The sequence below is a fragment of the Petaurus breviceps genome, unplaced genomic scaffold (genome assembly GCF_028583685.1).
Source record: "Petaurus breviceps papuanus isolate PSGF00001 unplaced genomic scaffold, PetGlider_PUasm1.0 154, whole genome shotgun sequence".
NCBI lineage: Eukaryota > Metazoa > Chordata > Mammalia > Diprotodontia > Petauridae > Petaurus > Petaurus breviceps.
In genome coordinates this window covers 4,699,042-4,722,720 of record NW_027185715.1, presented here as the reverse complement: position 1 = coordinate 4,722,720, position 23,679 = coordinate 4,699,042, and the positions used below count along the sequence as shown (strand labels likewise).

Genomic DNA, 23,679 nt, shown 5'->3' with positions numbered 1-23,679 from the left:
GAGAGAGAGAGAGAGAGAGAGAGAGAGAGAGAGAGAGAGAGAGAAGACCTTTGAAATGCAAACACCATTAAGAGAAACTTAACATGGTTAGACTCTAATGAAGGTGATAAACACTCCTACAGAATCTCTTTACTTTTGAGGTTTCAGCTGTCAAAAGGGGGAAAGAAGGAAGGATTGATTTTTTTTTAACTAGGTAAAAGAAACCATTCTTTACCTCCTTACCAAGCCTTAATCACTAAATAGTCATTGCCTCAGAAAAATTGAGACCTAAGAAAAATTTTAGCTTATATATCTACATATACACACACACACACACACACACACACACACACTTATATACACCCACATACACATATATCTCTTAAGAAGCCTCTCCAGCTTTAAAAAAAAAAAAACAAATATCAGTAATTTTCTCTCTGGTAACAATGTATATATTGCCTTGGTCAGATGGTTGGATCTGTCTATTGATCTGTGCTAATTTCTCAGACAGTTAAAAGCCCTGTCTGTTGGTATTTACTTCTCTGTATTTTCTCTATTTTCTTTGTTTGGATTTTCTCTGAAGTTCAGGGTGATGGTTTTTTCCTCTAAACTAATATAATTTTAAAAAAAGATTGTTGAATAGCTATCTTTCTTAGTAGAATAGATCTATAAATGTATGCTAGCAGTCATCCTGGCTATGCCAGTGTGGTTGCCACTATAAAAGACCAAGGTCTCCCACTGCATCCAGGGCCATCTTCAGTTGTCATGATTTATATCTTGTCACTAGACCCAGATGGCTGTGTAGGAGAAAGTGAGGCTGGTGACCTTGCACAGCCCTCCCTCATTTAAATCTAATTCACTTACAAATCATGGCATCATGTTCCTGATGCCATGATCCTCTTCGAGAACAAAGGATAAACAATATTTTCAAGGTTACTGAAGGAATAAAGAAGAATAAACATAAAATATGGCTTTGGTTTTGCTCTGTTATGGGTTAAAAGAAAGGAGTAGCTAGCTGTGTGACTCTGAGCAAGTCACTCTACCTCTGTATGCCTTAATTTCCTCACCTGTAAAATGAAGATAATAATAGCACTTACCTCCCATAATTGTTGTGAGGGGAAATTTAGATAATATTTGTAAAGTGCTTTGCAAACTTTATAGTACTATAAGATAGTAGTTATTTGGCTAGGTGGTGCAATGAATAGAGCACCAGCCCTGGAGTCAAAATTCGGCCTCAAACACTTAACACTTGTTAGCCATGTGACCTTGGACAACTCACTTAACCCCAATTGCCCTGTCTTACCCCCTTCAAAAAAAAGCAAAAGAGAAAAGATATTGGTAATTATTATTATAACCCAATATATTTGTAAACTATATACATGTTTATCGAAACAATTACATACTTTATGAAGCTTTCACAGAAGTAGAAATTAAAGAAGGATGAAAAAAAGATAAAATAATTTTTGGTCCTAGAGTTAATAGGGAGACACTGAAGTTTATTGAATTAGTACAGTGACTTGGTCAGATCTGTGATTTAGGGAAATTAATTTGGCAGCTGCATGAAGATGTTTCAGAGAAGTAAATAAACACCAGGCAGGAAAACCAATTAGGAGACTATTGCAATAGCCCAGGCAAGAGGTAATTAGGGCCTGATTTGGCCATTGATTTTATATGACTGCTGAGAGAGACTGAGAAAGCAAGGATCATATGGAGGTTATAAATCTGGGTGATTGGAATGATGCTGGTGACCGGATAGTAATAGGGAAACCTGGGAAAGGGGTAGGTTGTGGGAGAAGGATAATTTAATGAGATCTCCAAAGAAGCTCAAACAGTCCCACCCAAAGTGAAAGGGAGTGGGGAGAAGCTGAACTCTCACTCACCAGCTCACTGTCTCAGAGTAGAGCATCCTGTCCTTCAGTGGTCTCCTGCTGAAGGCATGAGGTAAACCAGGGCAGGAGGATGTGTCTGCTGGGGCGAGGACTATGCATATAATTTTCTCAGTCTTACCTGTGCATCTGATGCTGCAGGGGCCTGGCAAGTGACTAGATTATAACTGCCCTGAGGGGCCAGGTCAAAATGGGGAAAGGTAGGAGTTTGCACTGTGGAGGAGGGAGGTGTAGGGGTATAGAGAATTGGCTAGGGAGGGAGGGAAGGTAGTGCTGTGCCAAAGAGAGATGGTCAGCTCAAACTGGCTCTGGAGCCAATTGTTAAATTTTCCTCATAAATATTCACATCTTGGAAGTTGGCAAATGCTAAAAAATATAGCATTGTCTAGACTTGAGAAACTATTAACAATACAGATTAAGCTGAAAAGTTTATATGCTGCATATATCCACCTCCAACCTTGCTGGTAACCATTTACATACGTAGAGTGAACAACCAGATATGAGAGATATTGTGGAGGAAGACTAGGCAAGATTTAATCACTGATTGGATATATGGGATAATGGGGAGTGAACAGTCTAGAGACTGGACGAATGGTGGGACTTTCAGCAGAAACAGTAAAGTTTGAAAGAAGAAAGAATTTGGGAATCTGACCTTGGATTTTCTTTTTTTTAATGTTTATATTTTTTTTTTTTTGCCTTTTGGAGGGTAATTGGGGTTAAGTAATTTGCCCAAGGTTACATGGCTAGTTTTTTGTGTGTGGGTGTTAAGAGTCTGAGGCCAGAACCAAACTCACTCCTCCTGACTCCAGGTGCCATCTAGCTGCCCCAATATTTTTTTTTACATAATCATAATTTCCCCAAAAGTTCCTCATCCTATTTTCCCCAGAGGGTCATTTTATATAACAAACAGTAATTTTTAAATTAATTTTTTTTGGAGGGGGGTGAAGTAGGGCAATTGGTGTTAAGTGACTTGCCCAAGGTCACATGGCTAGTTTTTTTTAAAGCAATCAGGGTTAAGTAACTTGCTCAAGGTTACATAGCCAGTTATTTCTGGGTGTGGTGCTGAGTATCTGAGCCCGGATTTGATCCAGGTCATCCCGACACTGGAGCCGGTGTTCTTACTCGCTGATCCACCTGGCCGCCCAAAGAATTCATCTTTTTTTTTTGGCCTCTGAAGGGCAATTCAGGTTAAGTAACTTGCCCAAGGTTACATGGCTAGTTTGTGTGTGTGTGTGTGTGTGTGTGTGTGCGTGTGTGGGTGTTAAGTGTCTGAGGCTGGAACCGAACTGATGTCCTCCTGACTCTGGGGCCAGTGTTTTACTCACTGCACCATCTAGCTGCCCACTCACATGACTAGTTTTTGTGTTAAGTGTCTGAGGCCAGATTTGAACTTATGTCCTCCTGACTCCAGGCCCAGTGCTTTATTCACTGTGCCACTTAGCTGCCCCCGCCAAATAGTATTTTTTTAAAGGATAAAAAAAGAGAAAAAAAGGGGGGGGGAACATAGGTACAACCACTCAACACATTGAATTAATTGTGATAAAAAATGCTATCTGCCTCTAGAGAAAGAACTGATATCTGAATCCAAATTAAGCATACTATTTTTTTCCTTCCTTCCTTCTCATTTGAATCCCAGTCACTGATTGGGTGTTGCCTCAGACAAACTGAGACCTGAAAAAGACCTTAATTTAAAAAGGCCAGTCTCCCTCTGCATCCAGGGCCATCTTGAGTCTTCCTGACCTATATTTTGTGACTGGATTGGCACTGGCAGAGAATGAGGTTGGTGACTTTGTACATCCTTGCCTCACTTAAATCCAATTTACTTGCAAGTCAAGACATCGCCTTCCTGATGTTGTCATTGTTCTTCAAGAATGCATGACAAACAACAATACAAGAATGGAAGACTATTTCACCTGTGTTTTGGAAGAAGAAGCATATATAAAACTGGTGGGGGAAGAATACGTAGCTTATGAATCTTGTTACTGAGCACTCACACATGTTTACTGTACAAATATATTAAGACAACAGGAAAATAGATGGTGATAGAAAAAAGAAGAGAAGTGGGTTTTAAAAAAAGAAAGGTTGAGTTGAGAAGGGCAAAGTCATGAGGAAAACAAGCTTCAGCTAGAGAGGAATGATCATAAAAGGAGATAATGAGTAAGAAAAAAGTGGTCTGGTTCTGGGCTAGGCAAAGAGATGAAAGGTAGAGTATGGTATTTTAGACCATTCCAATTATGGATTACTACTGTTGGTAACATTCTACTTCTTTCCCCACTTTCTTTTTCTTTGTGGGGAGCAGGGAGTGTAGAACAGGGGGCATGAAAGGAAACATTAAAATAGGTATAATGAAGGCAAAACCATAACTAAAATCATAACCACAAATGAGAAGGAGATGAATTCCCTCACAAAGCTGGGAAAAGTGATTATTACTTTGAGAATACATAGTTAGAATTCATTGAGGAAGGGAGGAGAATATCCTGGAAGTGGGTAGATAGCAGTTTCTTGAATCTTAATTGGGTAGTAAATTTGGATTCAATTAACCTCAAGGGATGAGAGGCTTACTTATTGATGGTGGTAGAGAGAAAGAGAGACGCTAAAAGTGGCATGTGGATCAAGGAATAAACCAGTTACCCCACTGCAAACCAGTGGGTCAAGAGTATGAGTGAATAAGGACAGTGTAATGGGAATGCAAATTTGGAAGATCTTCCCTGCCCCTAGGCTAAAGTGCACCTGAAGCCTGGGGTGGGAGGCTTGTTTTTCAGTAGATACTTCTTGATTGGCCAGTGAGTCAATAAGGTTGTTACATTCTCTGAGCCAGGAGAAGGCTATGTAAGCCCTGATGTGTAGCTTTGTTTTGGGTGCTCAATTTGAGAAGTGTTCTGTGATTTGATCTGGATTCTGGGAAGCCGTTGTCCAGAGCCCCCCGGCTTTGAAAAACCCAGATGTTGAAACCCAGATGTTGACTGGGTATGGATGTAATGGTTGGACAGTTTGGAAATCTGTCCACTTGATCTGTTTCTGTCTTGACAATTCTGCCTGTATACTTTGAAGTTCGGGGTGCTGACCTTTTTCCCCTGAACAAGGTAAATGATATATGTCTGACTGATTAAAGTAAGCTTGTTAACCCATTTTGAGTTGCTTTCCTTTATCAAAGCAGATCCAAGAACCTGTAATGACAGCAAACCCTGAGGACGCTTGGGGTGCTTGCTGCTACAAAATGGCGTCACGAACAGGATCTGCAGAGTAAAAGGAAAGTATAGGGGCTGGGATAATTGTTTGTTTCCCAGTTGTGGTAGCTGTGACTCTGTGGAGCCGTGGAGCAGGACAGAAGAATGGCCTGCATGCAGATTTCGCTGAGCTGAGAGCAGAAATATTGAGCTGCCTGCTTTGGGACCTGGGCAGAAGCTAGGAGAGGCTGCCGCCTGCGGGAGGAGAAGGAACCCAGAAGTTCGGAATTCAGCCACAGGAAAAGATAAGAACTGAGCAGCAAAGGAGCGGCACTGATTGTGTTTCCTTGCTGCATCCCATAGTTTGGGACCCAGGGGGAGGATGGACTGGTGACTATGGTGGGTGGGATGAAGTGCCTTGGATCCCCAGGGACCCCACCTTGTTGGTTTTGTTGCCCAGGCCCCTCTCTGTACTTGGAAGCAGGGGTGGAGCTGTGTGAGGGGAAGGACACCCCGCCCCCCCCCCCCCGAACTTTATTTGAACTCTTGTTTTGAAATGAAGTGATAATGCTATATACTTTGTGTTTAAGGCCCAGTGGCCACTTTGGTAACTTTAGTTCTGTACCTTGAAAATGTGACCTAAGAGATGTTTAGTGCTAATTCAAAAGTAAATTGTCTATGCTATGGGCATGAAAGATCTTGGGCCGATTGTAATGGGAATGCAAATTTGGAAGATCTTCCCTGCCCCTAGGCTAAAGTGCACCTGAAGCCTGGGGTGGGAGGCTTGTTTTTCAGTAGATACTTCTTGATTGGCCAGTGAGTCAATAAGGTTGTTACATTCTCTGAGCCAGGAGAAGGCTATGTAAGCCCTGATGTGTAGCTTTGTTTTGGGTGCTCAATTTGAGAAGTGTTCTGTGATTTGATCTGGATTCTGGGAAGCCGTTGTCCAGAGCCCCCCGGCTTTGAAAAACCCAGATGTTGAAACCCAGATGTTGACTGGGTATGGATGTAATGGTTGGACAGTTTGGAAATCTGTCCACTTGATCTGTTTCTGTCTTGATAATTCTGCCTGTATACTTTGAAGTTCAGGGTGCTGACCTTTTTCCCCTGAACAAGGTAAACGATATATGTCTGACTGATTAAAGTAAGCTTGTTAACCCATTTTGAGTTGCTTTCCTTTATCAAAGCAGATCCAAGAACTTGTATTGACAGCAAACCCTGAGGACACTTGGGGTGCTTGCTGCTACAGACAGCCAGGTGGATCAGTGAGTAACAGCACCGGCCCCAGTGTTGGAATGACCTGGGGATTGAATCTGGGCTCAGACACTTAGCACCACACCCAGAAATAACTGGCCTAGTATCCTTGAGAAAGTTACTTAAGGCCAATTGCTTAAAAAAAAAAAGAGTATGAGTGAAAGAACAGGTCTTGGAAAGAGTGGCTAACTATTGTATTAATGGAGAAAATTTAACTAATTAAAAGATTGGAATGCTTATAAAAGACAAATTGGGTAATTTTATTTATATAAAAATGAAAACCTTGGCATAAGGAATAATTTGTGCAGTTAGAAGGGGAAATAGTGAACTGGGATTTTTGTAGCAAATTTCTCTGATAAAAGTCTGATATTCAAGATCATAGGGAATTGAAATAAATGTTTAAAAACAAAAAAATATTGTTCAGTACAGAAATGATAGAAGGACATTGAACAGATAATTTCCAAATTTAAAATGTCCCAAAGTCACTAATTATAAAAGAAATACAAATTAAAACAATTATGAGGTCCTACTTCACACACATCAATTTGCCCAAGTAGAAAAAAAAAGTTAAAAAAAATTGGATCTGAGAGAATAAATGCAATACTGCATAGTTAGTGGATCTGTTAATTTGTTTGACTACTCTTTTTTTTAATCTATTTTATTACACATTTCCCAATTACATGTAAAAAAATTAACATTTTAAAATTGAATTTTAATTTCTCTCCTTCCCATTCCTCCCTTCTCCTTGAGAAGGCAAACAATTTCACATCTATTATACATGTGAAGTCATACAAAACATATTTCCATAATAATCATGTTGCAAAAGAAAACAGAAACTAAATAAAACAATAAAAATAAATAAATAATAAATTATGCTTCAATCTACATCCAGATTGTATCAGTTCTCTCTCTCTCTCTCTCTGGAGATAGTTAGCATTTTTTATCATGAGTCCTTTGGAATTTTCTTGGGTCATTTTCTTGTCTTTTACATAAGATAATCCTTACAATATTTTTGTTCCTGTGTACAACACAATATTCTCTTGGTTCTGCTCACTTTGCTTTGTTTCACTGCATGTAATTTCTCCCAGGATTTTCTAAAACCATCCTGGTCATTATTTCTTATTACACAATAGTATTCATCAAAATCATAAACCACAACTTGTTTGGCCATTTCCCAAGTGATGAGTATCTCTTCATTTTCTCATTCTTTACTACCACACACACACACACACACACACACACACACACACACACAAGCTTGCTATAAATAGGTTCTTTTCCTGTTTCTTAGATCTCTGTAGAAATCTAATAGTGATATTGCTGGCTCAAAGGATATGCACAGAGTTTTATAACCTTTTGGGCAGAGTTGCAAATTGTTCTCCAGAGGTTGGAGTAGTTTACAGCTCCATCAATACTTCATCAATATTCCAATTTTCCACACTCCCTCCAACATGTGTCATTTCCTTTTTCTTTCATGTTAGGCAATCTGATAGGTGTGAAGTGTGAACTCAGAGTTGTTTTAATTTACATTTCTCTAGCTTTGATTTCTTCTTCTGAAAACTGCCTGTTGATAACTTCTGTTCATTTATTGTCTGAGGAATGGCTCTTTTTGTTTTATAAATTTGACTCTGTTACCTATATATTTGAAAAATGAGGCCTTTATCAGTGAATATTTTCCCACTTTTCTATTTTCCTTCTAATTTTGACTGTTAGTTTTATTTATGCAAAAGATTTCTTTTCATTTCATATAATGAAAACTATCCAGTTTGTTGATTTTGTCATAAATCCAACTATTAGTTTTATTGATCGACAGTTTGTTTCTTTGTTTGTTTGTTTGTTTGTTTATTTGTTTGTTTGTTTCTTTGTTTGTTTGTTTCTTTGTTTGTTTGTTTGTTTCTTTGTTTGTTTGTTTGTTTGTTTGTTTGTTTGGCTACTCTTGAAATGACTTTAGAACTAGAGCCAAAAAGTCATTCAGCTTTGCATACTTCTTTGTTCTATCTATATAAGCACACAGAACATTGAGAGAGAAGGAAAGGATACACAAACACTATGTACATATGTGTGTGTGTATGGGCACACTGTACATATATGCATACAATTGATTATACTTTATATAGTTTTGTATATTACATATGCATATAGGTATGAAATGTAAAATGCATATACTTCTAGGTCATATATCTTTTTGGAACTTATTGGGTAAAAAGTGTAATATATAGATGTTACTACAAATGATATACATCTACACATGTTCTTTATATGCAGATGTGCCTATCTACATATGTGTTTCTATATATGTGTGGCTGTACACATGCATATACACATATGTACATATATCAGAGGTTTGGATTGTAACAAAGAACTCGAAACACAGCAGATGTACATTGAGGAACTGCTAAACAGATTACGGTATAAGTCAACAGTATAGTAAAGTAGAATGAATACCAATTCTGTTGGGTCAGAATGTGCAGGTTTGAATTTTACCCATGATGCTAACAGTCTATATGACCATGTACAATAATGTTCCTTTTCTGTTACTCTATTTCCTCACATGTCCAATGAGTGGGTTGAATGGTAGCTGAGGTCTTTTTCAGGAATAGATCTATAATCCTATGAATGTAATGGAATATAAGAAATGACAAATTTGATGCATTCAGAGAAACCTGGTAAACTTTTATGAACTGAGAAGAAGAGAAGGGAGTAGAACCAGAAGTAAAATCTACACAATGATCACCATAGCTTAAAAAAAAGAAATTATGAAAGACTTTAGAACTTTGATCAGTGTAATGACTAATCATGACTTCAGAAAACCAATAATCCCCTTGCTTCTCTCCTAACAAAGAAGTGATAGACAAAAAGTGTAGAATAAGACATATTTACAGACATGAACCAGTATTATGTTTGGCTATATGAATTTGTTACAAGGGATGACTTCTTATTTTGTAGTGGTGAGGAGGTGTTCATGGACAATGATAATTATGTAAAAAGAAAGAAAAATAAAAAGTTTACGAAACATTAAAAAACATAGACGAGGAAAAATATAGAAGGGGATGAATAGAAGCTGGAAGTTTTGTCACTACAGTGTTAAAGTTTGAATTCTCTTTAAAAAGAGTACAAAGATAAGTTTATGGTTTCATAAACAATCTTTCTTATCTGTGTATTTTGAAATACTCATGTTTTATAAATTCATGATGAAAATATTTTAAATGGATTTTCAGCTCTTTAAATGCTTCATGTTAAACTCATCCTTGATTCCCCATTGCACCTAGTCTTGTACAGAGCAAACATTCAAGAAATATTTCTTACATGAATATATAAGTTCACAGAGGGATCACCAGAGCATTTATCCAAGAGTTTATAACAGCTCATTTCCTCTAGTCATCACCATAGTGGACTACACAAATTTAATTATAACAACAAAGCATTTAAAGTGGTGACCCCTACACAGAACTTGGTGTTCATGAAATTCGAAAGCAGAGATTGGAGCTGTAAATTAAATCACAATCTGCAGGCCATGATAAGGTCATAAGATCCACTTATTAAATTCAGTTTAAAATTATAAATTTTATTCAGCTCAATAAATGGAGTGAAGTAACAGATGCTGCCTAACCACAGAAAGATCATAAAATAAGTATTTAATACAACCATGCAATGAGCCATTTGACTCCTCAGTAAGAGAATGAGACCAGAACAGTTCCCAAAACCTTGGAATTCCAATTATATTACTATGTGGTAGAGGAGTAGGAAGATAAAGACAAGGAGGGAAGAGGAAAAAAAAACAGGAAGAGAATGAGGGCTAGGAATTGGACCCATGCTTTCCTTGGTATAGTGAATTCCCAAACAAGGACTCTCCTAATAATGCATATTAGTATCTTTTCTATAACTTATAGCCTTAGAGAGCTGCCTAGAAAACTGAGAGAGGTTAGATGACTAACCCCAAAACAGTATATGTTTTTCTTTTTTCAAGGATACCTCTCACTGTAGCAAGTATTAGAAATGGTAGTAATGGCAGTGGCAATAAGATTACAATTACATCGAGTTTTATAAAAGGTTCATACTTAGTGTAAAATAACATATGTGTGGCTAGATGGGGGCTATGAAAGATGGGTCCAAAATAGTCTCTTAACCATCTCTGTTGCCAAAGACCCAGGCTTTCCTCTTTTTTTTTCTTTTTCCTTATTTTATAGGTGTTCCTGACATAATTTGGTAAATTTAGCCTTAAGGTGAGTCATATATTGAACCTCTGGGTACCTTTAAACCTAATTATGGAATAGTCTTTAAAATCCCAATAGACATGGTCTTTGTTATTTTAATTTCCATTTCTCTAGCACCTAGGACAGTGCCTTTAATTTAGTACATGCTTAGCAAATGATGGTTGAACACTTGTGATTGAGTTAACTTCACTGGAAAGGTTTTCCTGAGTTTTAGCTGGCAAAAAGGATTTCAAAGTTGTAAAAGATCTTAATGAGATCCCATAGTCCCCTGATTTTATAGATAAGGAAAATGATGCTCAGAGTTTAAGCAACTTGCCAATTATTACACAGCTAGGATGTGGAAGAACCAGGATTCAAAGTCAGCCTTTATGACTGTAATTTGAGTACTTTTTTTTTTTTTGCTTTTTGGAGGGCAATTGGGGCTAAGAAACTTGCTCAAAGTCACACGGCTAGTAAGTGTGTCAAGTGTCTGAGGCTGGACCTGATCCCAGGTCTTCCTGACTCCAGAGCCAGCACTTCATTCACTTTGCCACCCAGCTGCCCCATTTGAGTAGTTTTCTCACTATGCCACACCTAAGGACATTGCTAACCATTTCAGAGATGCAGAGAACCAATTTGGCTCTTCATAAATACAATAGGAGTAATCTTGAGAACTATGTAGGTTGAAGAATTATTTGACTGAAAGCATTCAGCTCCACCCTAAATCAGCCTAGGTGTGGTAGCACACTAGAGAGAACTACTCATCACTACACGTGATCTTTCTAGTTTCTGGCTTCCCTGAACAAGAATTATTAGGGGAGGTGGGGAGGCCATGGCTTTAGGACATGTGAGAAAAGAAGACAGATACATGGCACTTCTGACAACTGTACTGTAAGCAAAATAAGGGCTTCTTTGTAACTGACTATAGGTATCTAGGGTCAAGGAAGAATATCTCTCCTCAAAAGCAATTTAGCCTAATGGGGGTGAGGGGTGGGAAGTTGTTGGATTAGCATTAAACTTTAAAACTGTAATCAAAGTTGGTTTCATCAACCAATTAATAAGCATTTGCTAAGTGTCTGCTATATGCCAGGGCTAGAGATACAAAGTGAAAATATAGCAGCTCCTGGCCTTCAGCACCTTGCACACTGACTAGGTATGTGATTATTGGCAAGTCACATAACCTCCTTAGTCTTGATTTCCTCTTCCATAAAATAAAAACAATGCTCTTTGCCTCTTTCCTACCTCATTGAGTTGTTCTGAGAATCAGATAACAAACTGTATGTAAAAGGTTATTTAAATGTAAGATGCAAGTAGGTCAGGAGTGACCTACTTCCCTAAAGAGTATGGATTAGAAGAAAGGCTTTCCTATTTCATATCCAGAAAAATTCTCTTCAAATCAGAAAAAACTATTCAAATTCTAGAGACACTCATTTAGAACCCAATGTTCTGAGGGTATTTTCTGAGGCACTTGGAATTATAACAATAAATGACGGGCAATAATGCACCCATGGAGCTGACAAACAAGTTGATTTATTCTCAAAGAGAAATGGTGCTAGATGTACTTATTAATTATGTAGTCAATCTTTGATGATTCATGAAATCTGGTAAGCTGTTAGCACTCTTTATTTCTACATCCTCACCACCCACTGGCTTCTCCTCTTCCCTGATCTCAATGGCTCTCACCAAGGTCACAGAAAGCAGCCACATATTATGAAGTCCTGTGACCTTTTGTTTTCTACTTCTCCTTAGCATTTCTAAAGAATCTCAAGCTGTCGCCCTTTCTCTGCTTCGTTGACTTCCGTGACTCTATACACAAATGGGTCTCTATCTATCTATTCCTATTCCCTTTCCTCATTCTTCTTCTTCCTCTGCTTTTAAAACATGGATAGTCCTTAATGTCTCTCTACTCATTCTTTTTTCGATATCATCTACTTTCATATATTTTTGTTCATCTCTGCGGACGGCTATCAAATCTCTTTCTTAACTCTTCACCACTTTTCAAATCCCTATTCCTATTTCCCTAACTGCCTGCTAGGCAACTCCAACTGGATATTCTTCCTGCTTCTCAAATCTAACATGTCCCAAGAGTTTTTATTTTTATTTTTTTGCTTTTTGGAAGGCAATTAGGGTTAAGTGAGGCCACATTTGAACTCAGGACCTCCCAACTCCAGGGCTGGTGTTCTATTCACTGAACCACCTAGCGGCCCCCAAGAGTTTTATCTCAGCTTGATCTGTCTCCAAAATCATGCCTTTGCTTCTTCTGCTCATGGAATTGCAATCTTTGTAATCTCCCACTACCTAAACTTCAGGGTCATCTTTTACTCTTTCTTCTTTCTAACCCCATATCCAATCAATTATCATTTCCTTTTGATCATCCTTCTACAATAGCCCTGGACTCTGTCTCCTCCTTCCCACTACCACTTCAATCCCTGAGGTTCAATATTTCATTATTTCTCAGTTAAACTAATATATCTTCCTATCTAATATTCTTACCTACTCTTTATCATTGTAAGGATTATTTCATTTGTTAAATTTGCATCACTTAGTACGGTGCCTGACACAAAGCAGAGGTTTAATAAATGCTTGTTGATTGACTGATTGATGTCTCCCTTCTCAAATTTCTCTGGATCTTTCCTTTGTACTTCACCACCATAACCTATTTCCAAATGTATCTTCCCTACACACTGGATTATCATATCTTTCAAAAGCAGGCTCTATATCATATTTATCTTTATATTCTTGTTATCAAACACAGTATATAGAAATTAAGAGCTTAATATTTCTTTTTGCTCAGTCACTAATTGATGTATATAAAATTTTCTCATGAAATTTTCTCATGCTACATTATAGAAAATATAACCTGATAGGATTTAGGGTTGGAATGAATCTTAGAGAAAATCTGGTCTAAGTTCCTCATTTTAAAAATGATGAAAAAGTCTCAAAATGATTAGGTGACTTTTCCAAGTTCATACTTGTATCAGATGGAGGAAGCTAAGTTCCAACTCCAAGTTTTCTGTTCCCAAATCCAGCATATTTTCTACAATCCAATACTTTTCAAAGAATCAGAAGATCTAAGGCCTCATTCTAGATTTTTTTTACTAACTTGAAACCTCCCTACTTATTTTTTAAAGGTAAATATCCTTTACCCTAAAGATAAATTTCTATGAACTCCTTGACGAGAGAAAAGTGTGACATAAATGTGTGCCATACCAAAGTACTATGGATGAATAAACAAAAAAAAATATATTAAAGAAATATATAAATCCATTGGGTTGTGCCTAATTTTCTAGGTTTTTCTTTTATAAGGTATATTTTCTGTGGCTAAATCGTTAAATGATTCTAAGATTCCTCAACAGTTAACTTGTATAAGTTTAAAGTTAATTTAAAACAATAACAGAGATAACTCAAAAGATCAAAGGGGGGCATATCTGACTCATCCTGTCCTATATATCCATAGAATTTTTTTTTAAGCAATTGAGGTTAAGTAACTTCCTCAAGGTTACATGGCCAGTTATTTCTGGATGTGGTGCTAAGTATTGGAGCCTGGATTTGATCACAGGTCATCCCGACTCTGGGGCTGGTGCTCTTACTCACTGTGCTACCTGGCCGCCCCATCCATAGAAAATTTAATAGGATTAGTTTTGTCAAAATTTCAAGTGATTTAATATATAATCATTTGTATTATTGTTTTGCTACCATTAGTGAAAAATAACTACAATAAAACTTAACTGAGAAATCAAGTTAATCATCTTCATCTAGAAGCCTAATAAATCAGGGGCAAATGCTATTGAATGCATACAGGTCACCAAGAACATCAGTCTTTACAGTGTTTCAGTCACCATCTTTAAGACTGAGGCATAATCACTTCAGTAGTAAAAAGTCATGAGTCATGGTTTTCCCTAATGATACATAAATATGTATATGTAGGCAGCTGCTCTCAGGGAGTTCTTTTCACTTTCTCCTGAAGGACAGTTTACAGGAATTATTTTGTAATATTTTATAAATATAGACAAGGCACTTAGTATTTTTATTAGACCTTCTGTTTATGTGAATGTGGACACAAGATAAAACTTATAAAGTTACAACTCACACATATGTACATGAGATAAAAGGTTCCCAAGACTTGAAGAAGTACTAATGTACAAAGATAAACTCAATGGCATTTGAAATTTGTTCAACCTCAAAACATACTTAAAAAATTAATTAATGATCTAATTCATCAAATCAGAATATGTTGCATCTTGTTGATATATGAAATATATATATATATATATATATATATATATGAAAAGCAGTAGTAAGAATTTATATTTCCCTAGCAGCTTATGTTTTTACAAAGACTAAAGTAGATCCATGAGGTAGGTAGTGTATTATTATTATTATTATTATTATTATTATTATTATTATTTATTATTATTATTATCCCCAATTTAATGATGAGGAACCTGAGATCTAAAGAGTTGCCCACAGTCACATTCCTAGATAGCCAAGTTCATAGGACTACAGATCTAGATTCGGGAGAGATCTCTAAAGCCATCTAAGCCAACACCTTCATTTAACATATGAGAAAATTAAAGCTCAGAGGAATTAAGTGATTTTTGCAGGGGTCTCAAAGGGAGTTAGTTCCAAAGATAAGAACTGAACTCAGAGCCCCTGATTCTAGAGCAATTGATCTTTCCATATACTTCAGAGTCATCATTTGAAACTAGGTCTTACTGCCCATACTCAAAGTGCTCATTTTTTGTTCAGATAGAAAAAAAATCATATTCACTCCAGAATAAATAGATGCTAAATTTAATATCAGAAGGGTATACAAAATGTGCCAAAGTTCCTTACATCATTCTGAAAGCAGCCAAAAGCAAGTATAAGGAGTTTTCATTGACTAGTGGATAGTGCTTTGCCCTCGGTATTTTGATTTTGATTTTAGCTTAGAATTCTGATTTTATTTTTACAGATTCCATATAAAGAAAGACCCTCTACCAGTCTAGATTGAAAATCGTTCTGCAACTTAGACTCTCAGAGAGTTATCTGGGACACAGAGTCAATGTACACAAATACACACAAACACAACCTACATATACACCTATGCATGTGTATGTGTGTGTCAATATATTTAGATACACACATGCATAATTAAATATCTGTGTTGAATACATGTGTACATACATGTATGTGCATGCATGTATGTAAATGTATGTATACACACAGGAGGGGGGTGCAGCTAGGTGGTACAGTAGAGTGCAGGGCCAGGAGTTAGGTGTACTTCCTGAGCACAAATCTGATCTCAGACACTTACTAGCTGTGTGACATTGGGCCTGTCACTTAACCTTGTTTGCTTGTTTCCTCAACTCTAAAATGAGTTGGAGAAGGAAATGGCAAACCACTTTGGTAGGAAACATCAATTGGGGTCACTAACAGTCGGATAAGATTGAAATATCAGAACAACAAAAATATGTGTTTATCTCTATCTAATTATTCTGTCTCAGAGGAAATACTTGAACCCAACACTTTCTGAGGTCAGTTCTCTATTAATTAAATTAATTAATTCTTTCCTTTAGGATAATGTGTCAAAATAGGAAAAAAAATAAAACAACTCCATCTTGCCAGATAGTAAAACTAAGGCACAGAAAGATTAAGCTCAGTGTTACATAATCACCAAGTCAAAGAAATGATAAACAAACCAGGTTGTCTGATTCTAATCTTGTATCACTATACAATACTGCCTTGTCTGAATTTTGGAGCATATTAAATATTGTATAGTAAAAACCATGACATTTTAGCCAAATATAAAAATTAGCTTCAAAATGTGGTCCCCCAACTTGACATATTTATAAATTATGACTTACCCTCAGAAAAGATGTTGCAGTATGCAATACTAGATAATACTCATCTGTATATATACACAGACACATTTATATGTCAGAGATTTGCTATAATTCAAATGACAAAATATTGGGTGACTCACAAAATGGAACATAAACCTGTTTTGCCTAAAAATAAAAGTGGTATTACTTGTTAGATGTCCTATAACGACATTCACATTTAGTGTTAACCTTCTGTTATGGTTTTATACATAGACCCTGATCAAATCAGTCAATCCCTCAGTAAGCATTTATTAAATCCTTACATTGGGATAGGCACTGTGGATATGAAGATAAATATGAATTAGACTTTTATTTATAAATAACTAATGAATCAAGCATTCATTGTAGTCTGTGCTCAGCAGATCTGAGTGAACTAGAGTGAAGCCACCAGGGCTTAGCCCTCAGTATGCTGAAATTTAGAAGACAATCATTCTTAGACTCCTTCAGTGGCATAGAAACAACAGAACCTTGTACCTAATTAAGAAGAAAAAATTAAAATAGGAAATTAATTGATATCCTTGGGTCTCTTCCCCCGACCCAGTTGCCTTATGTCTTAAGAGTATTTTCACAATTTCTCATCTGAATTTGTCCCCCCAAAAAGAGTTGTTTTTGAGTATTTACTTCATGATGATTCCTGCCAGGCACACTTTCTAAAGCTTTCCCTGAGCACCAAAATTGCCAGTTAAGGTTTCAGTTGCTCTTAGGAACTGTGAAAAATATAACAAAATAATGAGATAAATAGAATCCTATATCCTATCTTCTAGCAGCTAACATTTCAGCCCAGGATATACTAAATGCATGTCCCTATCTGCACCTATTCTCAATACATCTGCACAAACACTCACCCCTGTATGAATGCATGTGTACACACACACACACACACACACACACACACACATGCACACACACACAGAATTTCCTCCTTTAACTACACTGAGCAGTCAATTCAGCCAGTTACTACATCAGATTCTGGAATTGTTTTGCCTGAATTATTCACTCAATTGACTATTATTTTGTGATTGAATTGATGGGAGAGATTTCTTGTTTGGGTTTCACATAAACACAGGCTATTTGTTCAGGAAGTCATTGCCACCTTGAAAAATTGTCTACAAAGTGAATGACACACTTCTTTTTTTAGTATCTCCATGATTTAATGATAAGTGCCCAATTCCTCAGAATCAGCAGATTCTGTGATTTTATGCATTATGCTGGTGACCTTCTATGCAACCTTAGAAAGTCACTTCAATTTTCTGATTTTTCATTCTAAGACATTTTTATTGACCTTAGTATTGAGAATAAAATATTTTCATAAGAATAAATGTGTAATGGTAAGTCAAATAGATATTAAACACCAAATAAAATACTGGGTTTATGAATAAAGAGACCTTCAGTGTAAATCTTCTGATATGGTTACACTTTCAGTGTGAATTTCTTGTGATAACTTATGATACCTCAGACTCCCTAATTGATTTACAGAATACCTATCCCAGTGAGTTTATGCCTGCTTGGGATGGGAAATTCCATGCAAATCTTTCATTTGATATTCATTGGTAAATTTTTTTTTTTAAAGCAATTGGCGTTAAGTAACTTGCTCAAGGTTACACAGCCAGTTATTTCTGGGTGGGTGCTAAATATCAGAGCCCAGATTCGATCACAGGTCATACCGACACTGGGGCCAGTGCTCTTACTCGCTGAGCCACCTGGCCACCCCTAAGCAATTGGGGTTAAGTAATTTGCTCAATGTTACACAGCCAGGTGTTTCTGGGTGGGTGCTAAGTGTCTGATCCTGGATTCGATCCCTAGGTCGTCCTGTCCCTGGGGCCGGTGCTCTTACTCGCTGTGCTACCTGGCTGCCTCATATTCATTGGTATTTAATTTTAGTTTAAATAATCCTATCTACTTTTATTATGTGCATTATCTTCCATTGAGTATACTTCTGTTGAATTAGCAATGATTTTTATGTAGTGGCATTAAAAAAGAAATATGCAACAGAGTTCCACCAAATCAGTTGAAATGAAATCCCACAGAATGCATTTTGTACACAGGGGACAGTTGTGTAATTAATAGGGTTTTGTTTTTGGACCAAGAATATATGAAGAAAAGAAAGACAGAGTTAGAAACTAAAGAGGGAACTAATATAAATGAGAGCTTCTTTGGGAGTATTAGATGAATTCTCTCTTGTAATCTTAGGCCCTGAATGCAGAAGTTTTCCACTCTGAAAAAGGTTTGTTCTAGAAAAATGAGAATACATAGGAAGGTTTCTATCATCTTTGAAACAAAAACTTTTAATTTTTAAGAAGTTTAATCCTATGAACGGTGAAATTGAGAGGGCTGGATTTGCTGACCTTTAAAGTCCCTTCTAGAGTTAAATAGGGATGCTGGGATCCTAAGAATTCATTTTTTTTTAAAAAAGAACAAAAATATTTTGCTACTTTGGCAATAGATAGGATCCTGAAGAACCTGTCATGTCTTCTCCATAGAAATTATCACACACACACACACACATACGCCCTAATAGGTAGACAGATAGATATAACTAGATAGATATATAGCTAGCTCTATAACTATATAGCTATATTAGTAGATATAGATGTCTTGCTACCTGGTTGATGGATTAGTTCTAGGGTTTTGTGCCACTGAAAAAGTGAATGAGGCAAGAAGAAAACTGCAAGTGTCAGAGGCAGTATGTGAAGCAAGGTATTCCCAACTCTAAGAAGGTTGTTTGTTATAGTGTATAGGGAGCCAGCCTCAAAACCAGAAAGACCTGTGTTCAAGCCCTGTATCTTACATATATCAGCTCTGTCCCCCTAGAAAACTCCTCAGCACAAAAAATATTTGTACTTTGGTGAGATGATACCAATCTGCATCTGTGGAGGGAATGACCTCACTTTGGAATTCCCTAGTATAATTCCTATCCCTATTGCTGACTTCAAGCCTAGAATTCTACCCATTCTATCATCTTAGACTTTGAAAGACACAATATGACTCTTATACTAGTACTGTGCTTAGTTAAAATTAAAAAAGGGGGGGGCAGCTAGGTGGCACAGTGAATAGAGCACTGGCCCTGGAGTCAGGAGAACCTGAGTTCAAATTTGGCCTCAGACACTTGACACTCAACTAGCTGTATAACCTTAGGCAAGTCACTTAATCCCAATTGCCCTATCTTACCCCCTCCAGAAAAGAAAAAGTAAAAGAAAAATAACTATAATGTTAGAAGCATTGTGCTAACCCTGAGTCTGGACACTTGGAACCACAAGTGTAGGGAAATGGATTATTTCCTATTATCTTCTTACTGCTTTTCTATGTTACAAATATGTGGATTATTACATTCTGTTGAGAATCTTTGCACACCAACCTCTAATATGGTCAGCAAAAGCCTGGGAGCCTGAGAGAAGGCCCTGTGTTTTTATAAGAGATTCTGTATCTCAGGGCAAAAAAAAAAATAAAGTTGTGTTCTGAAACAAGCTAGTATCTTAGGCTGATGTGGGGAAATAGGTTAGAACTAGAGATGAACAGATTCACTTTATGGATTTGACAACCCAGTCAACATCACAAACCCACTCGAATCTGATATTGAATTACCTCTGGCCAGCTTTCCAATCTGTCCGCATCTTTGCTTTTGAAGGGCATCTTTTCTCTGTGGTACTCTCAGAACCTACCCTATCTCTTTCTCTCCTCAGATACCTTTATTAAGGGCCCGTTTTTTTTTTTTTCTCTTTCTCAGAAATGTTTGTGTTTCTTCAAACTGCTTTTCACTGTGTTTCACACAGAAGGCCTTTTTTTTCTGCCCCTTTCACCAAATAAGAAAGGGCAGTGCCTTACAAATTTAAATGAAGAAAACATTAAAATGAACTACTTCATTTTTCAGGTGAGGAAAGAAAAGTTCAGAGAGAGAAAGTAATTTTGCCCACAATGTAGTAAGTTCCAGGTGGTAGAGATTGGAACAAAAATCCTTCAGTGCCAAACAGAGGACTTTTTTTCAATGTACACCACTAATAAGGAAAAAAAGACCAAAATGTTCATGCATTTCTTTATTAGTGGTTTGAAATGTATTGCATTACTTTATTAGTACCCTGGGCATGTCACTCTTAAACTTTGCTTCGGTTTCCTTAACTATAAAATAGAAATTATAGCACCTGCCTCACAGATTGTTGTGAATATCAGATAAGATCATTTTAAAATGATAGTACATAGTAGGTGCTTAATAAGTGCTTATTCCTAAAAGATAATAGATTGATTTTAGGTCATATCAAAAGTGGTTTCATGGCCACACTTGTACAGATATAAGCTGACTTTTCACTCAAACTACCTCTCTTTGATAAAAAAACAATAATGATAATTGTCTTTTAATAGCAATTAAAGGTTTCTAAAGCATCTTACACATGTTACCTTATTTGATCCTTGCAACAAACCAGTAGGGAAGTGTTATTATAACCCCATTTTACAGATGAGGAAACTGAGCACAGAGGAAATTAGGTAACATGTCCAAAGTCCAAAGATAATAAGTATCTGATGTAGCATTTGATCTCAGGTTCAAGTCCAGTGTTTTAACCATTGAACAACCTTGCAATATGGGCTCCTTGTGCCCAAATGTCCTATTTCTGTCTTTCCTTTGTATCCTCAGAACTTAGACTTGGTCCTGACAGATAGTAAAAGTTTAATAAAAGTGTATTTCTTGCCTTCTTCCAATAAATGGAAATTGATTTACTATTTGTACTGAAGAGAGTGGTTACTAACTTTTGAAAGTCTTTATTCCCTTTTTAATGTCAAAAAACTTTGGTAGAATTCCGCATTATAATAATTTACTATTAGCATCTAAGAAAATAGAGGATAACAAAAAGTTACTCTGAATTCTGTAATGATTTTGAATGAATTTGTATTTTTTCTTATTAGATACAAATTAAGCATCGATAGTCTAAAACTATCCAAATAAAACTCATTATTATAAAACACATAATTTATTGAAACTAAATAAAGACCAAAATGGGCAGTTAGGTAGTGCAGTGGATAGAGTGTGGGGTTTGAAATCAGGAAGACTCATCTTTCTGAGATCAAATCTAGCCTCAGACACTTATGACCCTGGGCAAGTTACTTCACCATTTGCCTAAGTTCCTCATCTGTTAAATAAGCTGGAGGAGGAAATGGAAAACCACTCTAGTAGTTTTGCTAAGAAAACTCCAAACTGGGTTACAAAGAGTGGGACCCACCGCAATTCACTGATGGGTCTGAGGTCCATCAGTTACCTGATTTTAACCAATTTAACCCATCTACCCAGACCGTTTACCAGGGTATGGCCACTATGCATGCTACAGCTTGTTGGAGCCATAGGTGAGAATTGACTGCCAGGTAGACATCAAAGGTTCACGAGGAGTCCTGAAAAGGGCCCAACAATCCCACACACCAGAGATGCTAGTTAGTCCTTCTTGAACACTCCATTTAATCCTGTGTGTATGTGTATATATGTATATGTATATTTTAATTTCAATTCTCTTGTTCCATTTTTGCCCATTAACGTTTTTTGACTTGTAAAATAGTATGATGTCAACTTTCTTTGGTCCACAACAGAAACAGAATTGTCCTGAGTACTCTTTTTAGTCTTGCTTAATCATTCTTAAGAATAAAGGTGGGATAAATATTAACATAGTAACGTACAGATTAAAGGATAAGATTATAGGCATTGCATTCTATTGACAAGTTTAAATTATACAAGGTGTACATTAAGAAGCAACAATACACTCTTTTTAAAAACCATCAAGTTCATAATTTTTTAAATTACATTTTTACTTTTTGCCATTCTAAATCTGGCAAGCATCAACAAATAGGAACATTTCTATAATGCAAAGAAGAACAGAAAAAAAGTTACATATGAAATTGTCAATCATTCACATACCATTTGGATTTTTAAAAGTATATTAAGTACTTAGTGACAAATTACCTCATCACAAAGCTATTTATACAAATTTTATTTAATGCCTGTTTCTCCTCTTAAACTACTTTCTGTTCTCTTTTGTGCATTTGAATGTTTCATTGATGTGCTTTATTTTTTATTTTCTTTCATCACCCTTTCTACCCCCTCTTATCCTTCCAATTCTCTATCAAATAAATAAGTAAATGAATGAATGGCTGAATGTTCTCCCTTGAAACAAGTCAGCATAGTCAAGCAAAACAAAAGTATAAATTCCTCCACACAGAAAGAAAGACACAGATTTTTAGAATAGGAATGGATCTTAAAGGCCATTTATTCTAACTGTAATTTTACAGAAGAAAAAAAGGACATTCACAAGGTTTTAAGTGATGTATCCATGATTAACCAAGTAGTAAAGAATCAAGATTTAGTCCCAAGTCTTCACTTTCCAAATCTAGCATTATTTCTATTATATAACACTGCCTCTCAATTACTCTAAGTATACTATAGATAGAAATAGATGACCTTTATGGCCCCATAGAGTTTTAAAACTATAATTTTATGAATTATAAAAGATCACATTTTTTCCATTAACAAGTATAGAGGAGCTCCCTAAGAAACATACTTAGCTACATTTGTCTCCTCGTAAATTTAAGAATTAATAACCATCATTGTTTAAATTAAATGTGAAAGAAATGTAATTGGAAAAGTATGGGTGGAACCAATGAGGAATTAACATTACTACTAAGCTTCTAGTGTTTTACTTGCCTTTTTTATCCAAGGTTAAATTCAATCATTATACAATCTTTTTATCCTTGGGCCCTTGCAGAATGAGTCAAAGCAACAACAGTCAAGTTTGAAACATGCTTAACTCTTCATAATCTTTGCCAATTGATGATTCTATTTCGCCCATGCCTTGGAGACAGGTATCTACAGGCATTGTGAGTTCAGAAGACAATGAGATAGCATTTGTAGAGAGACTTTTAAACTCTAAATAGAAGGTGACATATGTACATATACACACATACATGCATGAACACATACATATACATATGTGTATGCATATATGCAAATACTTATAAATAGATAAATAATATATCTAATAAAAGCACCTAAAATTGTATCCTAGGTAAAGTTGGGAGGTTCATTATTTATTTTGTCAACTTTGAATATTATATTTGTATGCTTTATCTTTTTTTCCCCCTGAAGCTGACAGAGACATATCTTCAAGCATGTCCATAAGGCAGTCTTACAAATGTTTTCTAAGATATTTCTAGGATTACAGAACTCATGAATTTGGGAGACCTTGCAGTTTATTCTCTTTATTTTATTATGGAACCTCTAAAAGTAGCAGATATCAAGCTTCTCTCTCTCTCTCTCTCTCTCTCTCTCTCTCTCTCTCTCTCTCTCTCTCTCTCTCTCTCTCTCTCT

The 23,679-nt window shown here is 36.4% G+C and overlaps 1 protein-coding gene across 5 annotated transcripts in view; it reads right to left on the bottom strand.

Annotated features, from left to right (window-relative positions):
* SLC16A7 (solute carrier family 16 member 7) overlaps positions 1-23,679 on the bottom strand; it is a 260,082-nt gene that overhangs the window by 125,938 nt on the left and 110,465 nt on the right. The window lies entirely within an intron of this gene.